Source organism: Macrobrachium rosenbergii, chromosome 6, assembly GCF_040412425.1.
Source record: "Macrobrachium rosenbergii isolate ZJJX-2024 chromosome 6, ASM4041242v1, whole genome shotgun sequence".
Taxonomy (NCBI): Eukaryota; Metazoa; Arthropoda; class Malacostraca; order Decapoda; family Palaemonidae; genus Macrobrachium; species Macrobrachium rosenbergii.
The window spans coordinates 55,257,824-55,264,657 of NC_089746.1; the positions used below are offsets into that span (position 1 = coordinate 55,257,824).

The 6,834-nt window shown below is 37.6% G+C and overlaps 1 long non-coding RNA gene across 1 annotated transcript; it reads right to left on the minus strand.

Annotated features, from left to right (window-relative positions):
- Positions 1-4,171: 4,171 nt before the first annotated feature.
- Positions 4,172-6,308, minus strand: LOC136839600 (uncharacterized). Its single transcript, XR_010853392.1, has 3 exons — positions 6,081-6,308; positions 5,780-5,866; positions 4,172-4,244 (listed from the first exon to the last, which is right to left on the minus strand). It is a non-coding gene; the product is annotated as an uncharacterized lncRNA (long non-coding RNA).
- Positions 6,309-6,834: the final 526 nt, after the last annotated feature.

The following is a 6,834-nucleotide window of genomic DNA, read 5'->3' on the forward strand; positions in this document are numbered from 1 at the left end:
CACAAACCATCATTCCCAAGTGTCACGCACAATCACGTATGTTGCTGTTCACTCACTTATAGCTTATGCTTGTTGAATTGGAATTGGAATGTAGGATTTAGGCCAAAGGGCAAGCGTTGGCACCTGTGAGGTCATTCAGCTGTGAAACGGAAATTGACAGTCAGTATAGGTTTGAAAGGTGTAACAGACGAAAAACCTCCCATTTGCACTATGAAACAATTGTTAGGAGAGGGTGGAAATTAAGGTGGAATAATAGAATATGTGAATGGAATAAAAGGGGTTGCAGCTGGGAGCCGAAAGGTTTATACTTGATGAATAACATCAAACAATTTGTTTTCGAGCTTCACTTCCTCGCCCTAACTTCTAGTCTGTCCTCCTCGGCCTAAGAAATTCTTAAGTCTGCCATCCTCAGCTTAAGCAATTCATCAACTCTCCCGTAGGTGGGTAGGCCGTCAGTGCACCTCACGTGGTGCACTATAGGCATTACTTAAGGTTCTTTGCAGCGTCCCTTCGGCTCCTAGCTGCAACCTCTTCTATTCCTGTCTCTCTACCTCCCTCCATATTCTCTTTCTTCAATCTGCCTTTCTACCATCTTTAACAATTGTTTTCCTCATGTTACATTTTTTTTCAAACGTCCTCACTGTCAATTTCCCTTTCAGCGCTGAATGGCCTCTAGATTCCTATTCCAATTCCTCAACTTTCTTTTCACTACGGATTTTCCCCTCAAAGAACGTTGTTACAATGAAGCTCCCTTAGCAAAATTAATCTATTGGCCTTTATAGCACGACCCATATTAAACAAAAGCCCGATTTGCGTAAAAACAGACTTAGAAACATCCCGAAAGAAGCCCTTATTGGCGTTTACCTTTTTCCAAATAAAGTAAGAATCATCCTGGTAAGTAACCTAGATAATTTTAGAGTTACTTCTTTCACTATAATGCTTATTGTTCATGCCTGGTACCCGTTTTTTCAGATTCGTTTCTTTACAATTAACTAAGCGTATTTAAAAAGGTAACATTTTACCACAACCATTCTGTTCTGGAGCAACCAGTTTATTAAAAACCATATTGAGAATTCATATGTAAAATATGGGGCCGATACACCAACAAGTTTTTTACAACCTGTATTTTACTTCACTAATTTACGAATTCCTTGAGTAGTTTACAATTTTCATTTCCGTAATAAGCAGAAACGATATCAATTAGAGAGACCCATTACACAAATACTATAACATATGATACATCCGCATGAAGCCTTCCACATCTAACGGCAGTCTTGTTAAAATCCTCCAGACGTCTTTGATTACTAAGTTCGACTATTTTGCTCATTTATCTCCTATTCGGTGTCAAATTCACAAACTCACTAACCCAATAGTATCCGTAATAGTTGCTATCCTAAACAACCAGTCCTGAGAATTATTAGCCTTTAAATTGGTTTCACGGATAGAATTGAATATAACATTTAAGCCTAAGGCCAAGCACTGGGGCCAATGAGGTCATTCAGCGCTGAAAGGGAAAATTGAGAAGAAAGGGTTGAAAAGTGTAACAGACGGAAAACCTCGCAGCTGCACTATGAAACAATAGATATGAGAGGGTGAAAAGTTATAAAAGGATAAGAACGCAGTTACGGTAAAAGGAACGAAAAGGGCTGTACCTAGGGGACGAAGGGACGCTGCAAAGAGCCTTAAGTAATGCCTACAGTGCACCGCATGAGGTGCATTGACGACGCTACCACCCTACGGGGGTTTCATGGATAGTTGTGAAAATAAATGGTCATTACCCTGTACTAGCGATGTTTAAATTGTATGGAATATGAAATTTAGGCAAAAAGCAAAGCGCTGGGAACTATGAGGTTATTCAGAATCGAAGTGACCTATTAAATGAAACCGTTAAAACAAATTATTAAATGTTTTTGGTAAAAGAAACTTTGCATCTCAAAGCTTTATGTGGTAAACCAGACTTGTTTCCCAAAACAACCTCCGCTCTCCCCACCCCCTTAAAAACATCCCGCAAAACTTAACTAAGAATTTAACTTCAGTATTTAAGAATTTTCCACGATTTATAATTTTAACTTTCGTTAAAATATTTTTCTTAATCATTTTCATAATTTGTTATGTAAGACTTAAAATTCTTTTCACCTGTGTTAAATCCTATATTTAGCCTCGTAGCTTAACACCTTTGTCCATGGAAGTGTAGCTGACCATCACAATCAAATTTTCATACCAGTGAATGGAAATTTCTTTGTACAAGCTCAATGAAACAATTTGATAGTTTTACCTTCTAATTACACCTGTTCTAAAGTAGTAAAATTACGTAATTTATAATTTTTTTGCTCCCAATACATTTAACAGCGCTCTTGGTACTGTACATTTATTCATTAGTATGGAGTCAGATTTCAGCTCTTGTCCCACAAATTAGCTAAGGGCTCTTGAGCCGTCACAACAAATACCCAAGCCACATTTCCACAGTAGGTGTTGAACAAGTGGAATTTTCAACAATTCCATGCGGGTGGCTTACATTATTTGCTTACGTTTAAAATTTGATGTAGTCCTTTCACGTGTAGGCTATTCATTCACACGTGAATACTGTTAAACAGTCTGGTATTTTTCTAAATTAAATCTGGTATATTTCTAAATTTAGTAATTTTTACCCTGAACATCTGTAATTATATAGATGACAAACCAGATTCCACATACTTTGTTTTCCCTTATAAACATACCAAGGAAGTAGTCAAGAACTGAAAAGTAAAGACCCATTATTTATTCATAAAAAAAAATGTATAATACACGGGCAAATGGTAGGTTTACGAACGCAGAATATCCGAGGAACCTAACTTACAAACCTATCAAGATTTTAAAGAAAAGCGCAGCATGGAAAATTTAGAAATTAAATGAATAGAAGCCTACATCTATCTTGTCGACATCTTGGATCCCTAGAAATATCAGCCTAACACTGAAAGGTTCGCAAATCCTCCCCATGTCTGCACATTTTCTTGAATTCTGGTTTCTCCAACAAGTTCATACCTGTAACAAATCAATGGCAGCAGAAAATGTTCCTACGGCAGTTACTCGGCAACTTCGTAGAGACCGTTCAACTAATGTTTCTTGAAATAGATACGAAATCTTTTACTTTAAGGATAATTAGCTTATAAAACCATGAGTTACGTTTTCTTCAATCAATGCCCAAAAGGTTTTTATCCAACGAAAACTTTTGACCATCTGTGGCAAGATCATCTCGTACATTTTATACCATAATCATGCATTACGGCTATATAACATTTATGCTTTACAATGCAAGTAACAAGTTCATTGCCTGTATTCATAAAGTAACAAACTCATGTTAGCGGTTAGCATCAAATAACTGCTTATGCTATGAGTAACTCAATAGTATCAAAACTAACCAACATACCTGACAAAACTATACTACACCCCCATTCAAAAGTAAACCTATTCCAATTATTCAATGCAAAAAAAACCATCCATTACTTGAAATTCTATACTTTCGCTAAAAAAAATTGCTTTTGTGGTCTTAACTAGGTCCTAGCTACGAGTTACTGAAACTTCATAAAACTAATTCCAACTTCTAGCAGCAGAAATCCTGTATGTTACAGGTCTTTTTGTCCCACATCCAGGTTCTTCACACAAAACATACCTGCTCTCATTGTTCCATGGCCAACCCAGTACAACAAAAAGGCTTATGGACAAAAACTGGGTAAATATTAATGTATTTATTAACAAATATTGATGTAAATACTAATACTTCATTTGTGAACACATGAAAACTTCAACGTTACATATACATAGTGACAGTAGCAATCCTGGATTCTTGATAACATCCAAACCATGCAGATACTAGCTCTCAACATTTGCAACGCACATAACAGTACACCAGTCTTGGTGGGGTCAGTTACAACATAACACGTGCAGGAATCCTCGTAGGCGTGCACAAACTTACGTACCGGCGGTAAGCAACTGTCACCAAAGTCTTCCCACTCGTCCCTGGCTTTCTTCGGTTATAAGAGCGCACAACGCTACCGGTGCTTCATGAAATTTAATGTCCATAAGCCCAGCTCTTCACATAACCTTGCGGCTACGTCGCAAACCATTACAAGGGAACGGCAATACCACACTACATCGAAGACAAGTCTTCCGTCGTCCTGGTTTTACTTCAATTATAAGGCAGACTGCCAAGCTCTCGAGACGTTAGTAACTGCCCTCCGGTACCAGCCTCTTAGCTCACACCTCACCTGCGACAAGACCATCGTCCGAAAAAGAGAACACGTTGAAAGTTAGAGAGGCAATTCTCCGTGATGAAAAATAGCTCAAGGCAATCTCTGCCTGGGGAAAATTTTGCACATGGTTTTGATTTTCAAGAGATAAGCTATTGGGTAAGCAAACATTATCGTAAATGACCCATTTAAATCCGCGGTGAGCAGACTGCCAAGGCGTTTTCTCGAGTTACGTTAGCTTTAACTGTCATATTTTCCGGTCGGCTGCCTATTTGCTAATTGACCTCACCTGCGACAAGACCATCGTCCGAAAAAGAGAACACGTTGAAAGACAAGCCAATTCTCCCTGATGAAAAATTGCTCCAGTAAAACCTCTAGGATACGTTAGGTTGAAATTTTTAGGGGTTTACATGGTTTTGATTTTTTCGTATTAGATGGAGGTGGGGGCTTGGGAATGCCGGCAAACATTATCGTTAAATGACCTGTCAGTCTTCAAAGGTCAATGACAGCTTAGTTAACCGACAAAATATAATCAAAATGTTCGGCTGGAAGTAAAATAAAAGGAAAACGTCAATTGCCATAAGTTCGACAGCCTCTTAGAAAATTCTGTTAAGTCTAAGGCCAACTTTACGCTTAAAAATTTAAATTCGGACAAAACCTTTTCGAATATTGGCCGCAACTTAAATGACTTAACCTAACCACAAACTAACCTTTTTCAGGAAACAAATTCTAGAGTAAAAAATACCAAGACGCCAGACTTGTGCATAAATTTAATGTTTCAGTGCTAAATATTTGCCAATTTAATGTTTCAGTGCTAAATATTTGCCGTTTGATGGCATAACATCCTTAATTTCCTCGAAACTTAGGGAGCTTCTGCAAACTTAACTGAGCGGGAGTTAGCGAAGCGCATTTAAACACCTAATACCTATCTGAACTTGCAAACAAACTAAGCAGTATATTAGCGAAGCGCATTTAAACACCTAATATCTGTCTGAACTTGCAAACAAACTAAGCAGTATATTAGCGAAGCGCATTTAAACACCTAATACCTATCTGAACTTGCAAACAAACTGAGCAGTATATTATGTATGTACTTCAACACCTGAAAGAAAGTTTGATTAGTTAGCTTCAAAACCACCCAAGAACCTGCATAGTAGGCCTTACGACCTACTATGCAGAAAATGGGGGCTCCCCCACCCCTACAGGGGTGCCGCCCCTAAAGGGGTGGGGGATAAGGTGAAGCTATTCAAGAACAGTATATACAAATTTAAAAATTACAAGAAAAGTAAATTTATGACAAATTGAAGTAAATATGACAAATTGAAGTAAATAAGACAAATTGAAGTAAATAAGACAAATTGAAGTAAATATGACAAATTGAAGTAAATATGACAAATTGAAGTAAATTTATGACAAATTGAAGTAAATATGACAAATTGAAGTAAATTTATGACAAATTTAAAGTATATAAATGTGTTCCAAAAAGCTAAGTAAATTTGACAAAATTTATGACAATGACAAAGCTAAACTTGGCCGAAAAAAAACCTACATACCTGTTGCTAAAGAGCAGCAGTTTTATAATTTGTGAAGCTTTACCGTTGGAACAGGAACTCAAAAACACATCTCGTACCAAAAAAGTCCTGGAAAATACAAAGCTTTAGAGCTGTGCCTAACTTACTCTAAATCTTGTAAATTTTGGGCGTTTGCTCTCTTCAGATTATGGGTAAAAGCCCACAGAGGTTATAATGACTGCCAAAGATTTGTACCAGACTAAACACGAAGCAAGATTCTAAAATCCCCTGAACAAATATACTGTACAATATCAGCAATAATACAGTAAATTTCCAGTGTTACCTTGCAGAAACCAGGGGTTTATTGGAACTCGACCAACGAAGCGACAACAATCGATGGAAATCTCAAGCGCCAACTATAATCAAGTCGCGTGATAAACGGTTTTTTCGTAAACACTTCACAACGGCACCAATTACGATACGGTAAATTAAGGAAGAAATTGAATACGCCACTCCCGAGTTGAAAGAGGACCACTTAGCAGTTTAACCGGCTACCAGTTATCACCCAGAACGATGTTAATGACGTACAGTGTTCGAACTCAACGATGTTGTCATTTGCCAAGGACTCTAAAGTCTTAGTAGTGTCGTGCTTCTTGGAACATGACCGAAAGCGATCTATGGATATCCTTGAAATTGCTAATTTTGCAAGCATTGTTTTTATTTCCTACTTCCTTCTTTTACCTGTCTTTCATGAAGTTTAAAATATAGCACATGAATAGATTTTCCTGACCGTAACTCGTAATTTCTTTTAGGGCTCACGAAGTAATTTGTAGCATAAGCCTGTCACATATTTCTTTTCATCACTTTTATACAATAACTTTTAATTCGCGAACAGGGATGTAGGGTTCCTACCAGATCGAGAAAGCATCACTTGAGGACAGGGGCGTCATTTCAGATTTTTGATGGGGAGGGGAGTGCAAAGGCGGTTTGACAAGGAAGCGAGCCTAATCACCTGGGGGTTTTCTGATTTTGAGCTATTTTATGTGCTTTTTGAAGCACATAAAATAGATAGATAGATATAACTTAAAATGTGATGA